Raw genomic sequence first — 17,140 nt, forward strand, 5'->3', positions numbered from 1 at the left:
CTGTTCAGCGCCTCCTCGGCCTTGCAGTGCTGCTGGTAGTGGGTAGTTCATCCAGCAGCAGGGCACGTCGAAAGGGACAGTCCTTTCAAGTACTTGTGAGGGGTTGGAATTAGAGCAAGAAAGCACATCGCGGAAGACCGGAAGTGGAAGGTGCATGAGGGCACGGAATAAGTGGGGAAGGGAACTCAACTGATGGCGACACTGCGACACCCCCTACCGGTTGCACCCAGGGCGGACCGCCCCCACCGCCCCGCCCTTGCTACGCCACTGTACTTATGTACTTATAAAACACTTGTCTGCATTTACTGTGAAAGTTTATTTGTTGGATTAATCTACACCTTCCCAACTGCAAAGGTATTAAGTACAAATCCTTTTATGCATCCAATTTCTTCTTTTTGGGTAGCCAGCTTTGGAACGCTCTGCCAAGATCCATCCGTACAATCAATGGCCTTTTTCCCTTCAGAAAAGCATTGAAGACCCATCTCTTCAAGAAAGCCTACCCTAACGATTCAACTTAACTCAAGCCTGCCGACATGATTCTTACCGACGATCGTTATACGTTGACCATGTTTCCTATTATCCTTATTACTATCCCATATCTATTCCTTTCCATCTTCCTACGCCTACCTCCTAACGCTCATTTCCTTCTCCACCTAATTCCTCCTTTGTTCAATTTACTTATCCATTAACCCCATTAATATTACGTTTACCACAAACTGTATATTCTTCTTATGACTTGTAATTTTTTATATTGTAAGCCGCATTGAGCCTGCCATGTGTGGGGTACAAATGTAATAAATAAATTGCTTAAATCTATATTAAGATCTTTACTGATTGCATCTGCCTGTGTCCTCAATGCACTTTCAAAGTTTGATCATATTTCTCCTGTTCTTAGTTGCCAGTAGAATAGAGCATTCAATATAAGATTTTAATGTTAATTTTTAAAATATTAAACAATGAGGTTTCTGTGGCAATCTCTTCAAGCCTACATCTTCATCATCCTTCAAGAATACTAACATCAGCCTTGATGTATCTGTTAGATATTTTATCCTTTTACTCTGTTAAATTAGAGGAATATAGGTCATCTATTTTTATATAGTAGTGACAAAGTTATGGAATTTGCATGTTATTCTCTGCTTTGAACAGAGATGGTAATAAACATTTTAAAAGAAATTGCAAATTTTTCTGTTTCAGCAAGCCTTTGAGATATAACCTGACTTTAAAAAATTTTTAAGATATTTAGCAGTCACATATTGTGGTTTTCAGAGATTGTTCTCTTTTCTGTTTTTATTGTTTTTTTTATTTCATGTTTTTATGTTATACAGTGTATGTTTGATTATAACCCTTGAGAATTGTCCTGGATTGGTTTAAGTCGATCCTTTCTGACCACTGCTTTTATGTCTCTCATAACTCTGCAGATTCAACTTTACAATTACTTTCATGTGGAGTTGTATGTCCCTTGCTATTTAATCTAAGTCCATTAACCTTCCTCACACAGGAACTTGGCATAGTAGTACATTTCTTTGCAGATGGCATTCAGTTGATCACCTACACCAACCCTAGTCATCCAGATTTATCATCAGTTAACATTGCTCTGGAGAATGGCTTGAGAATCATCACTTGAAACTACATAAGTGTTACCATACTGGGACAGTCCAAAAGGTTCATCATGCTTAGGCCCTCATGATCCAAAGCCCCACGCTGTTCCAAACAGCGCTCTAAAAATAGCGCTGGAACAGCGCAGGGCTTTACTGCATAGATGATCAAAGATAATGCATGCAAATCTAAGCAGCGCAATTATCTTTGATTATCATGTAGAAGTGCGGGCGAATTGTGCCGAGCATGCGCTCAGCACAATCCTCCCACACTTGTTTGACAGGTCTGGGCTGTCAAAAGCCCAAACCTGTCAAACAGCCTGCCCTGAGGCCCGAACAATGGGGGCTGGAGGTCCGGTGGGTCTCCAGCCCCCCCCCCAAACCCCCAGAAAACGTCATGGCCGCTGCCGGCCAAACCCTTTCCCACCCTCCTACCCAGCGACGGGGGGGGGGGATGGCGAGGTCCGGTGGACCTCCGGTCCCCCCGACGATCCCACCCCCTCCATGTTCAGGGAGGGCTGGAGATCCGGTGGGTCTCCAGCCCCCCCAAACCCCCAGAAATTGTGAAGTGGCCGCCTCCGGCCAAAAACTCTCCCACCCTCCCACCCAGGGATGGGGGGTGGGGGCTGGAAGTCCGGTGGACCTCCAGCCCACCCCAACTCCTCCCCCCCAGCGTTCTCCTTTCAATCCCTGGTGGTCCATGGTGACAACCCCTCTCCCGGCCCCCTACCTTTCATTGGAGGAGGGACACAGCCTGCCTCCCTCCTCTTCCAGTCAACGCAATCGCAAAATGGCGGCACCCAGCCCCGCCCATTGCATCCTGGGATGCGCTGGGCGGGGCTACAGACCATATAAGGGAGCGTTCGTGTTTGCTTTGGGGGGGACGGGGGCCTGCCAGCATGCAACTGCATGCTGGACAGGGCTCACCATTCCTCCCCAATGATCCGGAGCTGGCGTTGATTTTGCCGCGGCCAGCAACCCAATCTTTGGCGCGCTGGACGCTGATCATTGGGGATGAATGCGTTAAGCGCTGATTAGCATGCATTTGCAAGCTACTTGCGCTAAGAGCCCTGTTTAGCATGCATTTGCATGCTACTTGCACTAAGAGCCCTCGAGTGCATTGTTTCAGGCGCTCGAGGGCTCTGATCATGGGTCGGCAGCAAACTCCGGCGCTAGTATGGCGTTAATAGCCTCTAGCGCCGGAGTTTGCTTTTGATCATGAGGGCCTTAGTGTCCTGTTTCCAACAGTGGCCAATCCAGGTCACAAGTATCTGGCAAGATCCCCAAACAGTAAAAACAGATTTTATGCTGCTTTATCCTAAAAATAAGCAATGGATTTTCCCAAGTCCATCTTAATAATGGCTTATGGACTTTTTTTTTTCTTAGGAAATTATCCAAACCTTTTAAAAATCCTGTTAATCTAACTTCTTTTACCACATTCTCTGGCAATGAATCCCAGAGTTTAATTACATGTTGAGTGAAGAAATATTTTCTCTAGTTTATTTTAAATTTACTACTTAGTAGATTTATTGTGTGCCCCATAGTCCTAGTATTTTTGGAAAGAGTAAACAAGTGATTCACGTCTACCCGTTCCACTCACTCAGTATTTTATAGACCTCTATCATATCTCTCCTCAGCTGTCTCTTCTCCAAGCTAAAGAGCCCTAGCTGCTATAGCCTTTCCTCATAGGGAAGTTATCCTATCCCCTTTATCATTTTTGTCACCTATATCTTTCTTGAGATTTGGTGACCAGAATTGCACACAGTATTTGAGGTGTGGTTGCACCCTTAAGCGATACAAAGTCATAAATTATAACATTCTCATTTTTGTTTTCCATTTGTTTTGTGTAATCCTGTCCCTTGCCCCTGGGGAGGGGAAAACACTTCAGCCCTAGAGGCTGGAATAAGAGAAACAATCAGACTTAGATATAGACGCAACCAGTACAAATCTTTATTGGTATCTCACTAAGCCAATACAAAATAATTGTTCTCTCTGGAGCAGGTTGTCACACAGAAAAGCCAGATGCAAAGACTGAATAACCAAACTGCTCAGCAAAAACTTTCCTAGCCATCACATATATACTATTGTAAGTTTCGTTTATCCTAAATCATGTGATTTATCCTAAACTAACATGGTCATATATGGATCTTCCTGTTTCCTTCTATCACACAATATAGTAATATACAAAAATGGCAATTTTCTCCATTGTATCATCCTTTCCTACTTGTGTTCACATGCACAGTTTGTGGCAATTGGCTAATTTGTTATCAGTAAAGTGTGCAAATAACCATATAGCACACAAGTAAATATTTTTTTTATTGTTATATTTGTACCCTGTGCTTTCCCACTCATGGCAGGCTCAATGCGGTAGGCAATGGAGGGTTAAGTGACTTGCCCAGAGTCACAAGGAGCTGCCTGTGCTGGGAATTGAACTCGGTTCCTCAGGACCCAAGTCCACCACCCTAACCACTAGGCCACTCCTCCACTCCAGTATTATAAAACACCTGGTGTCCTCCTTCTCTGAACACATATTTCCGTTGGCACATCTTGGGCTCGCAGGGTCCTCAGTCTCTCATCACCACCAAGGTTACATCCAATTGTTTCTGCTATATATGGGCCGCATAGCCTCATTTCCTCCCAAGTGTCACCTTGACATGCAACGTCTACTTTCCATTTGCTGAGAAAGCACTGTAGCTTACATACAGCTGCAGGAAGATGCTGACAACAGCAAGGCTAGGAAAACTGAGGGCTAGCAGAGCCATATTACAGGCCTAGGATAGGAAGGAATATACAGTTTCCTAATAATTCCTAGCATTCTATTTGTTTTCTTAGCTGCCACTGCACACTGAGCAGAGGGATTCAACATATCATCAGCGATGACACCTAGATCTTTTCCTGGGTAGTGACACATAATGTGGAACCTTGCTTCATATAGCTATAGTTTGAGTTCCTCTTTCCCACATGCATCACTTTGCACTTACTTACACTATTTATTGTTTATTAATTTTGTATAGTGCCTACTTTGTGAACAAATCTAAGCAGTTATACATTGAACAAAAAATTAAGAAATAGGGAAGGGAATTGATATCCTGCCTTCCTGTGGTATTTTGCAACAACGTTCAAAGTGGTTTACATATACACAGGTACTTATTTTGTACCTGGGGCAATGGAGGGTTAAGTGACTTGTCTGCAGTCACAAGGAGCTGCAGTGGGAATTGAACCCAGTTCCCCAGGATCAAAGTCCACTGCACTAACCACTAGGCTACTCCTCCACCAGGAAAGGAACTCCATATTACAAGATAGGAAAGAACAGGCATACAGAACTTACAAACAACACTGAATTCTGAAATTAAACCACTCATGCCAAATGTATAGATGTGCAAGTCAAATAAACAGGACACGGCTCCCATCACAGGAACCCACCGCAGTCATATATCAAAAGAGAGTTGAAAAAGCACCGTGAAAGGAGTAGGATGTGTCCAGTCAAAGGTACTGAGGGAGTGAGCTCCATAATGCAGGTGTGAGAAAGAAGAAGGTCACTGGCCCTTGTAGATTCCCACCTTGCTTTAGCAGGATTGGGCATAACCAGTCTGTTATCTTTCATAGAGTGTGTGAAGGAGTGTATGGAATTATCAAGGATGCCAGATAGACAAGAATGTTATCTGTTATTTGGATACACAGCCTCCCAGTTTCGTAAGGTTCTCTTGCAATTTTTCACATTCCTCTTCTGATTTAACAACTTTGTGTCATCAGCAAATTTAATGACCTCACTAGTTATTCCCATCTCTAGATCATTAATATGTTAAAAAAGCAGCAGTTCCAGCACTTAATCCTTCAAAATCCAAATCTATCTGGATAACTGGGAATTTCCTTAGCGTCCCTCTGGACTGGCCCAGAATGTGACTGATGGGTTGTGCACAGTTTCCAGCAGGTGGAGACTGAGAAAACTGTGACTCTAGAGAGAGCAAATAAGAGCCCTTGCCAGCTAGAGAAAGATCCAGTAATCTCAGTCTCCAGCAGGTAGAGGTGGTGAGCCCTTCAGTCTCATCTAATATAATAAAACTCACCCTCAACGTTCTGAGGACACTGACGTCACTTCCGTAATGAAGGGTTCGTGGTGGTGAAGCCACCGAAAGCACCATGTCGCTGGGCCCCGCCCTCGCGTCAAACGTGATGACGTCGAGGGCGGAGCAATGGCGTCACGCATCGAGGGCGGGGCAATGGCGTCAGTGGCTTCACAACCAAGAAGCTGATGAAGGTGCGTTCACGAGGTGCGGACCTATGGCGTCAGTGGCTTCAGAACGACGAACCGGTGGGTAGGGAGGGAGGGGGTGTTGGGGAGGAAAACCTTGCTAGCGCCCGTTTAATTTGATCCAGAAACGGGCCTTTTTTACTAGTTCCTTTATACTTTTCGTTTCCTGCTCTATTTCTCTTAGTTGGTTTTGAATCTTTGGTTTAGCCTTTTTTTCTGTGTATCCAGTAAAAAAAAAAAAAAAGAAAAGCCTGTTGGTTGGAAGCAGAGGCCTGTGGGGGTCTCTTACTGCCTCAGGGGTGTCAAACTCGGGTGGCCAAGTCCCACCCTCATGTCCTCCCTGGCATTCAATTGAGCTGTGTTTGATTAAAAAAAAAAAAAAAAAGCTCTGCACAGAAAGAAAGCTTCCTCAAGCTCTTTAGGGGAAGAGCTTTAGAGTCAGGGAGAGGCAGCCGCTAAAAAAAAAAAAAAGTGAATTCTTGGTTTTACTTCTCTGCTTCTCTGTAGTTTAAATGGGCAGGACAGTGCCCTTTCTCTCTTTGCTGCGGCTGACCGCTGTTTATTGCTGGATTAATTTGGTTCGCATTAAAAAAAAAGATGCCATATCAGAAAAGCTCTGCCGCTGCTCTGTCAGCGGCAGGGAGTTGGCACGAGCGGTGCATGTAAATTTTGCTGCGCGGTGGAGGCATCGTCGGATGAAGGGGCAGGGACTGTTAAAAAGTCAGCGCTGCAAGCTGGGGAGACCAATTCGGGCATTGTGGGTTTGGTCAGGTCGGCTCCGATAGCGGCTCCAATTTCAGCGGGAAATGCTGCCATTTTGTCTTCCCCTCTGAATCCTGTGTCCCTGCCTGCAGAGCCGGTCTCTCTGCCGGTTCAAAATTCGGCTTCTGTTTCTTCAGCATCTGAGGGAGGTTTTCCTCCCGAGTTTGTGGTACAAATGTATCAAGCCTTTTTACTGCACAATGCTGATCCTGTGGAAGCTCCTGTGATGAGGGCTCAGGAGGGGCACTTACAAGCTCATTTTCAAAGCACTTAGCCTCCCAAAGTTCCATAGAAACCTATGGAACTTAGCCTCCCAAAGTGCTTTGAAAATATGCCTCCTAGTGTCTTCGAAGCAGTTCAGACAGTCCTGGGATGCAGATGAAGACTTTTCTGCTGAGCATGACCAGGAAATGCCATCCTTGGAAGAGCCAGTGTTGTTTCCCGAGAATCAGTTGCCTGAAGATCTGGTGCAGCCTGACAATGGAGAGGAGGCTTTCCCTGAGGGGGAGGACCCTTCAGTGGTGAGAATTTTTCATAAAGGTGACCTGCAGGAACTTATTTCTCTGGTTTCCACTACCTTACGTTTTGAGGAGCAGGAGGCTTCTGCGGCGGAGCCCAGGAAAGTTGATTTGCTGGTGAAGGGTATTCGGCGGCCAGGTAAGACCTTTCTGATGCATCAAGATATTAGAGACATCATTCAGGCACAGTGGGAGGTTCCTGATTCAGCCTTTCACCTTGCTAGATCTATGGTTCGGCTTTATCCTGTCCTGGATTCAGACAAAGAGCTTTTCCGCCCTCCAGTTGTAGATGCGGTGGTCTCCGTGGTCACCAAGCAAAATACAGTTCCCGTTGATGGTGGTACTGCTCTGAAGAATGTCCAGGATCGCCGTATAAAATTCTTGTTGAAGTATAGTTTTGATATCTCTGCTCTGGCAGTGCAGGCTGCTGTTTTTTTGTTCCTGAGTGGCAAGAGCTTATTTCCGTTGGTCTGTGAAGGTCTGTGCATCTGAAAGCCTGAGCAGCCACTGACACATTGCCAACATAGGGTGCGTGTCACAGAAAAAATGGTGTCCCAGTGACATGCGTCTGCATATCATGCACAACAGGCTACATACTGAGCCACAGATTCTCTTTTTGTGGTTGTTTTTTTTTAATGGAACTACAACAAACAACACAGCTCCCAAGGAAAAAAACATCAGTTAACTCTTGAAGACAAAGAATACCTGAAGGGAGGGATCTGCCGAGAGCACCAAATTAAGGTCCCAGCGAGGAAAAGGCCAACAAGACGGAGGCCGAAGGTTTGCCCCTCACAAAAAAAAAATGGAGAACATCTGGATGGCTAGCTAGAGACTTTCCTTGAACACAACCCCGAAAACACGAAAGGGCCGCAATCTGCACCTTAAGAGAGGTCAAAGCCAGAGCTTTGTCGAACCCACGCTGCAGAAAATCCAAGATTTGTGGCATGGACGCGCGAAAGGGGGATATGCCGAGCTCCTTACACCACATCTCAAAGATCCTCCATGTCCGAACATAATTCAGGGAGGTAATGCGCCAATGAGATACTCGGCGAACTTGGTTGCCACTATGCTTCTCTCTCGTTGGCGCACTACCTCCCTGAATTATGTTCGGACAAGGAGGATCTTTGAGATGTGGTGTAAGGAGCTCGGTATATCCCCCTTTCGTGCGTCCGTGCCACAAATCTTGGATTTTCTGCAGCACGGGTTCGACAAAGCTCTGGCTTTGACCTCTCTTAAGGTGCAGATTGCGGCCCTTTCGTGTTTTCGGGGTCGTGTTCAAGGAAAGTCTCTAGCTAGCAACCCAGATGTTCTCCATTTTTTTTGTGAGGGGCAAACCTTCGGCCTCCGTCTTGCTGGCCTTTTCCTCGCTGGGACCTTAATTTGGTGCTCTCAGCAGATCCCTCCCTTCAGGTATTCTTTTTTTATTTTTTTAATTCTTTATTTATCATTTTTAAATTACAAGCCTTCGTCACGCTTGAAAAGGAAAATCAGATAAAAATAAAACAAAATTACAGAAAATGTTTTAGTTCCAGAAACATAATTATGCATCCTATATTAGACCACAAATTAGAGGGGACAAGAGCCGTTTTCACACGGAAGATCTATAAGCAACAAAAACTAAAGAAATGCTTAACAGTTTTAGCCACTTATAATTATTCCATTTCTCTATAAGCTCAATACTGCTACTATCCAACAGGCTTCATGACAATTTTTTCAATTCTATAAATTGCTTCAAATGAACAGGATTAAAGAAAACATATTTTACACCCAAATATTTTATATTGCATTTACATGGGTAACTTAAATTAAAGGTAGCCCCCCAGCGCCAAGGTAGCTGGTCTCAATGCTAGAAAGTCTTTTCTTCTAATTTGTGTAGATTTAGTAACATCTGGGAAAACCCAGATCTTTTGTCCATAAAATGGAAGTTGTAAATTCCTTAAAGCTAGTTTCCTAACCAGTTCCAAGTCCTGCTGGAATACAAATGAGACCAACAATGTTTGCCTATTTGTTATTGAAGACAAAGATGTTTCCAACAGTTCTGAGACATTGAGATCTCCTTGAGGCTGTTGAGGAGTTTGTGAAAGTCCACTTGGTTTTTTTGTAGGTAGGTAATATATTTTATTAAGAGGAGGAATATTCTCAGAGGTAAATTTTAAAATTTCCATCAAGTATCTCTTAAATGTGTCCAAGGGGGAATACACCTCAGTACAAGGAAAGTTTAACAATCAAAGATTTAATCTTCGGTTGTAATTTTCAAAGTATTCCAACCTATTATATATCTGTGTATTGTCCTGAATCAATTTCGATGTTACCTCTTTCATTTTAACAGAATCAGCTTCTAAAAGATTTACTTTCTCAGTCAACTCGTTACTCATAGTTGTAAATGCAGTTTTTAAATTCTGTAAATTTTCAGATAAATTGTCAATCTTGCCTGTTGAAGTCTTCACAGAGTTGTCCAGACGCTGGAGCACCTCCCATATTGCCTCCAGCGTAACCTACTACTACTACTACTACTATTTAGCATTTCTATAGCGCTACAAGGCATACGCAGCGCTGTACAAACATAGAAGAAAGACAGTCCCTGCTCAAAGAGCTTACAATCTAATAGACAAAAAATAAATAAAGTAAGCAAATCAAATCAAATTAATGTGAACGGGAAGGAAGAGAGGAGGGTAGGTGGAGGCGAGTGGTTACAAGTGGTTACGAGTCAAAAGCAATGTTAAAGAGGTGGGTTTTCAGTCTAGATTTAAAGGTGGCCAAGGATGGGGCAAGACGTAGGGGCTCAGGAAGTTTATTCCAGGCGTAGGGTGCAGCGAGATAGAAGGCGCGAAGTCTGGAGTTGGCAGTAGTGGAGAAGGGAACAGATAAGAAGGATTTATCCATGGAGCGGAGTGCACGGGAAGGGGTGTAGGGAAGGACGAGTGTGGAGAGATACTGGGGAGCAGCAGAGTGAATACATTTATAGGTTAGTAGAAGAAGTTTGAACAGGATGCGAAAACGGATAGGGAGCCAGTGAAGGGTCTTGAGGAGAGGGGTAGTATGAGTAAAGCGACCCTGGCGGAAGATGAGACGGGCAGCAGAGTTTTGAACCGACTGGAGAGGGGAGAGGTGACTAAGTGGGAGTCCAGCAAGAAGCAGATTGCAGTAGTCTAAACGAGAGGTGACAAGGGTGTGGATGAGGGTTTTGGTAGAGTGCTCGGAAAGAAAGGGGCGGATTTTACGGATGTTGTAAAGAAAGAAACGACAGGTCTTGGCGGTCTGCTGGATATGAGCAGAGAAGGAGAGAGAAGAGTCAAAGATGACCCCAAGGTTTCGAGCTGAGGAGACAGGGAGAATGAGAGAGCCATCAACAGAAAATAGAAAACGGGGGGGGGCGGGGAGGTGGGTTTGGGGGGGAAAATGAGAAGCTCGGTTTTGGTCATATTTAATTTCAGGTGGCGTTGAGACATCCAGGCAGCAATGTCAGACAAGCACGCTGAAACTTTGGTTTGGATGCAAGGTGAGATATCAGGGGTAGAAAGGTAGATTTGGGAGTCATCAGCATAGAGGTGGTAGGAAAAGCCATGGGATGAGATTAATGAACCAAGGGAAGAAGTGTAGATACCTTTGCAGATGAAGCCTTAGATGTTTGGGGCTTCCCTTGCAGGGGCTCAAGGCCCTTCGACTCCGTTGTCATGGGAGATCCAGGAAGAGATCCAATTTGCTGGCCCAGTGGCAGATTTGTTTCCCTGACTTCCGAGGTCGACAATCCACCCGCAAATTCGAGTACCACCGGCTGCAAAGGCGGGAGTTGCGTCGGGGGAGACAATGATGTGTCAATTCCCTGGATCTCAGCGCCTCCCTGCGTCGAAAGATCAGCGGGACCTCCTGACGCTGTAAAAGTGGATTGCCGCGTAAGGAACTGCTCCATGGACTGCTGGACAGGTGTTGAAGTTAGGGAGGGCTGGGTCCTCACCCTTACGATCCCTTTTCTCTTGCTATGAGGCATTGCAACAAGAGATTTTAAGGCAAAATTTTTTCGGGGAAATTTTTGCAAGAGAGGTTATAAATTTCCAGCAGCTATGGGCTACTCACTGACGCGAGCAGTTGGTACCGCCGCCATCTTGCTCCGCCCCCCTCCCTTCAGGTATTCTGTGTCTTCAAGAGTTAACTGATGTTTTTTCTTTGAGAGCTGTGTTGTTTGTTGTAGTTTCATTAAAAAAACACACACAAACACAAAAAGAGAATCTGTGGCTCAGTATGTAGCCTGTTGCGCATGTCATTTGGACACTATTTTTTCTGTGGCACGCACCCTGTGTTGGCAATGTGCCAGTGGCTGCTCAGGCTTTCAGATGCACAGACAATGTCCTTACTGTTTTCCTTCCTTCTGCTTTGGTACTTTATTACTGGATCTTTCTCTAGCTGGCAAGGGCTCTTATTGGCTCTCTCTAGAGTCACAGTTTTCTCAGTCTCCACCTGCTGGAAGGCGTGCACAACCCATCAGTCACATTCTGGGCCGGTCCGGAGGGACTAAAGGAAAGCAAATTAGCAGGTAAGGTCTAATTTCTCCTTGTCTATCCCTGAAGCAGTACCCTAACTCTTAGGCCATACCTTGACTACTGAATCGAGTATTAAGATTTTAGAAATCACATTAGATCCTACATTTTCTTTTCAGCCCCATATTTCATCTGTTGTCCAGAAGTGGTTCTTCACATTATATCTTATTATGTAATTGAGGCCCTTGATTGATAAATCATCACTGCATAAACTAATCCATGCACTTGTCTTAAGCAGACTTGACTACAGGAAGTCTTTTTTGTTGAATTACCTAAATAACTGAAATTCAATCATATGAAAGCCCTTTTGAAAGCAGCCAACTGGCTACTATGCTCTTACTGAACCAAGTTCAAGATGTTAGTTCTGACATTTAAGGCATTTTATAAAGGTCTCCTGCAATATTTGGGTAATTTATTAATCCCTTACTGCCCTTTACAGTCTTTGAGATCCCAAACTCAGAACCGCCTGGTGATATAACTATTGTCCCGAGCGAGATTAGACTCTACCAGAGAATCGGCATTTTGTTTTAATCAAGCACCAGCCTTGTGGAATTCTTTGCCCTAATATCTGTGTCTAAATACTGGTCTAGCTAGCTTCAAAAAGAGTCTTATGACCTACTGTTTTTTTTTTATTGGTGTTTTCAGGTCCCTAGCATAGCAATACATCTGGGACCAGTATATGAGCTAACTCCTCCATATTTTCCCTTCTTTGATCTGCCAATCTCTACTCCATTATTCTCCCCCTATGTGGTTTGTGAATCTGTGTCTCTGTTCACTTGATGATTACTATAATTAGTCAATTTTTGGAGCTGAAGTCATGTAAACCACTCTGTTCATACATAAGGTGATATATGAAATGATATGAATAAATAAATGGTTAATTAAGTGGGCTATATACATTTTTAAACTAACCAAATTTAAATTTCCATCCAAAGTGAATCAGGTAGAAAAGTTAACAAAGAAAGGGCTCCATTTACTAAGTCACAATAGATTCCTGGTGTGGCAAATGTAGCAAAGCCCATTCAGTTCCTATGGACTTAAGCATATTTGCCGCAGGGGAATCACTACCACATAGTGATCAGTACATGCATCTAGCTTCGCCTACCTCTATACACAATTATGGAAGTGGAGGAGTGGCCTAGTGGTTAGGGTGGTGGACTTTGGTCCTGGGGAACTGAGTTCAATTCCCACTTCAGGCACAGGCAGCTCCTTGTGACTCTGGGCAAGTCACTTAACCCTCCATTGTCCCATGTAAGCTGCATTGAGCCTGCCATGAGTGGGAAAGTGCAGGATACAAATGTAACAAAAATAAAATAGATACTATTGGAGATTCTACATGGAATGTTGCTATTCCACTAGCAACATTCCATGTAGAAGCCTGCGTGGCCACATTGGTGATCTGCAAAGGCCGACTTCTACATGGAATGTTGCTAGTGGAATAGCAACATTCCATGTAGAATCTCAAATAGTAGCAACAGTGGAGGAGTGGCCTAGTGGTTAGGGTGGTGGACTTTGGTCCTGGGGAACTGAGGAGCTGAGTTTGATTCCCACTTCAGGCACAGGCAGCTCCTTGTGACTCTGGGCAAGTCACTTAACCCTCCATTGTCCCATGTAAGCTGCATTGAGCCTGCCATGAGTGGGAAAGTGCAGGATACAAATGTAACAAAAATAAAATAGATACTATTGGAGATTCTACATGGAATGTTGCTCCACTATAGCAACATTCCATGTAGAAGGCTGCACAGGCTTCTGTTTCTGTGAGTCTGACGTCCTGCAGGACGTCAGACTCACAGAAGCAGAAGCCTGCGCGGCCTCATTGGTTTATCTGCAAGGGCCGACTTTTACATGGAATATTGCTAGTGGGATAGCAACATTCCATGTAGAATCTCCAATAGTAGCAACAGTGGAGGAGTGGCCTAGTGGTAATGGAGGAGTGGCCTAGTGGTTAGGGTGGTGGACTTTGGTCCTGAGGAACTGAGTTCAATTCCCACTTCAGGCACAGGCAGCTCCTTGTGACTCTGGGCAGGTCACTTAACCCTCCATTGCCCCATATAAGCCGCATTGAGCCTGCCATGAGTGGGGTACAAATGTAACATAAATAAAAATAAACTACCAAATGCTATAAAAACATTGCACAACTTGACAACCTTTCGGAAGTTACTGAAGACCTACCTGTTCAAAGAGACTTACAAAAAGAATCCTCCTTAATGACTTGATTCCTAATCTATACCAGAACCAACCAATACTGATCCCTTCTAATTTGATTATTATTATCATTATTGAACAGTATATCTTATCTTGCTCTCATTTATATGTTATGTATTATCTTTATTTACCCTATTTACCTGATATCCTTGCACACCAATAGTAATAATATGCTGAACCTCTTACTCTGTTATTGATGATGCCAGTGCAACATAATGTAAGCCACATTGAGCCTGCAAATAGGTGGGATAATGTGGGATACAAATGCAGCAAATAAATAAATAGTAAAAGGAGCCCAAAATCTATGGTGCTACTTTTTTTATAACAGTAACAATCTGCCTGATACAACAAAACTGCCACTAAACCAACACTTAAACGGCTGTCCAGCGGAATTCAGCGCCAGATAGCCGGCTATTGCTGGATAGCAACTTAAAGATAGCCAGTTAAAGTGCGCGATATAGCCGTCTATCTCCCGATTTTATAAACCTGACCTGCCAAGTTTGGCAGCCATATTTGGTCACCACAGTAGCTAGAATAACTTTGGCCGGTCTCACTTTAAGCGGCCGGAAATGGACCGTCATTGAATATCTGGGTTTAGCGCCAACCGTGGGAGGCAGGTCTGAATATCAGGGCCAATGTATTTGACTGGCTAACTCTGCTCCCTTTGTGAAGTCAAAGCTGAGTTAATGAGCTGGGTAACATGCAGGTTGTAGTACAGTGGTGATTGTTTTCTATGTATTTGAGCGGACTTTCAGGGCAACTGCTTGTCCCTCTGAGAATTTTTGATTCTCTTTGATGAAGTCAAAGTGACTAGAAAGTACCGTCTACCTTCCAGCGCTAGTTCACACAGAACAGATAAGTCTTATCACAAACAGGACTACACATGGCACGATGCACTGTGCACTGTGTTGCAAATTCGAACACTAGAACTACCATACAGTCTCTAGCCAGAAACTGAGCATCTTGTCACATCACATATCCCTCCCCAAGGACCAGCCCTTAGTGTTTCGCACATGGCCCCGCTTTTCAACCTGTAATGACAAACAAATAAGGCCCTGCACTGAGTCTGCATATGGCCCTATGTCCTTCACAGGCTGCATCTCCCTTCCCAGTGGCAACCCAAATTAGTCTGGACCACAAAAAACAAAGAAGTTAAATTATTAATTCCTTTGCGTCACCAGCAGATTAATCCATAGACTTGTGGGTTGTGTCCGTTTACCAGCAGGTGGAGATAGAGAGCACTGAATTAAACTGTGCCTTATAGCACATAATGCTACTTGGCCAGCCAGTATTCTCTGTTTCCAGCAGGCAGACTGACGTGTTCCACAGGCTCCTTGCTTCTTTTGCTTAATGCTCCTGTTATGGCTTTGTTGGTTCAGTAGAGCTCGGGGGTGTTCTGGCTAAGCAGTGCCAGCTTTAGGGGGTATACCTGGTTACCCAAGGTCCCTTCCCCACCCCAGTGTCCTCGCCCTGGCTGTTTCCACCGGCCCTTCCTTCCTCACAGAATTGCCACCTAATTAAAAAAAAACTTTAATTATTTCAGGCATTCTATATGGTGGGTGTTCACACTATCCTCAGTGCTTGTCAGCCCCTTTAAGGAGAGTGAGTTCGGCTTCAGTTTCCTGCCTGATCTTCTAAGGGAGACCGGCCTGGCACTGTTTCTGTTGGAGTGAGTGTGCCTCTAAATGTCCTTCCTGCTGCTTCTCTCCTCATGGTTTTGCTGACTTGATTTTTTAAGTGCAAGCTGTTGTTTGGTGAGGAACTTGAGAAGCTAGTCAAGGACCTCATGGATTCGAAGACTCGGCGTTTACCCGAGTACAAGCCCCATGCATCGGCTAAGGGGGATCAAGTGAGATCTCGATTTCAGAATAACAAGCGGTATCAACCGGGTTGCCCTTCCTTTTCCTCCAAGTCCCATGATCAGCAGAAGCAGTCCTCTCAGATGGACAAGCACGCTTCTGGAACCTCGGGACAGCCTTCCCCTTCCCCTTGGGCATCACAATGACGGGGTCTTGACCCACTTGTCGCTTCCCATAGGGGAATGGCTATCCCACTTCTACGAGGAGTGGGCCAAGATTACTATGGACCAGTGGGTCTTGGAGCTGGTTCAAGTTCTCTTCTCCTGTCATAGATTATTTCTTGGTCTCCCTGTGCGTCACGACACACAAGTGAGAGGCCATGCACTCTACACTGCTGCGGTTGGAGGTGGTAGTTCTCGTGCTCGAGCAGAAGTGGAATCATGGACACTATTCTATATATTTTGTGGTGCTAAAGAAGAATGGCTCCTTTCGTCCAGTTTTGGACCTCAAGGGCGTCAACCGCTTTCTTAAAATCCTCCTCTTCCACAGTTGATCATAGCGGTGGTTCAGCCTGGCAAGTTCCTCAAGGTGCACAACCTCAAGGAGGCGTATCTACATATTTCCATCTGGCCGCCACACCAGTGATTTCTCCGCTTTGTGATTCTGGGTCTTCACTTTCAGTTCCAGGTGATGCCATCCAGCCTGGCCACAGCCCTACACACCTTTACCAAGGTGATGGTGGCTGCAGCCTTGAGAAGGGAAGTCATCCTGGTTCACCCCTATCTCGACGACTGGCTCATCAGAGACTCATCAGCGCACGAGGGGGAGTTGGCCACTTCGCAGGGCATAGCCCTCTTACACTTCTTGGGCTGGGTTATTGACGTGACCAAGAGCCACCTTGTTCCCACTCAGACGCTGGAATATCTGGGGGTCCTATTTGACACGGCCTGTGGTAGGGTGTTTCTGACAAAGCAAAGGCGTCTCAAGCTGCAGTGTCAAGTTCGGCTTTTGTGACAGTTGTCGATGCCTCGGGTCAGGGATTATGTCCAGGTCTTGGGGTACATGGCTGCATCCCTGGAGGTGGTCCCGTGGGCTCGGGCTCACATGTGGCCTCTGCAGCAGTCCCTCTTGAGTTGGTCTCCAGTGTTGGAGGATTATGAGCAGTGTCTCATTTGGCAGCCCAGGGCTCATCTCAGTCTGGCCTGTGGCTTCGCGACAGCAATCTGTTGTGCAGTGCTCCTCTAGCTACCCCCGAATGGACAGCAGTGATCACCGATGCCAGCCTGTTAGGATGGGAGGGCGCACTGCCGCTCTCTGTATTTTTAAGGTCTCTGATCCACGACGGAGGCCCAATGGTCCATCAACAGGTTGGAGCTCAGGGCAGTCCATCTGGCTCTACTGGCCTTCCAGTTGATGGTGGAGGGCACACCGGAATGCGTTCTGTCTGACAATGTGTTGGCAGTAGCTTACATCA

Source organism: Microcaecilia unicolor, chromosome 1 (genome assembly GCF_901765095.1).
Source record: "Microcaecilia unicolor chromosome 1, aMicUni1.1, whole genome shotgun sequence".
Taxonomy (NCBI): Eukaryota; Metazoa; Chordata; class Amphibia; order Gymnophiona; family Siphonopidae; genus Microcaecilia; species Microcaecilia unicolor.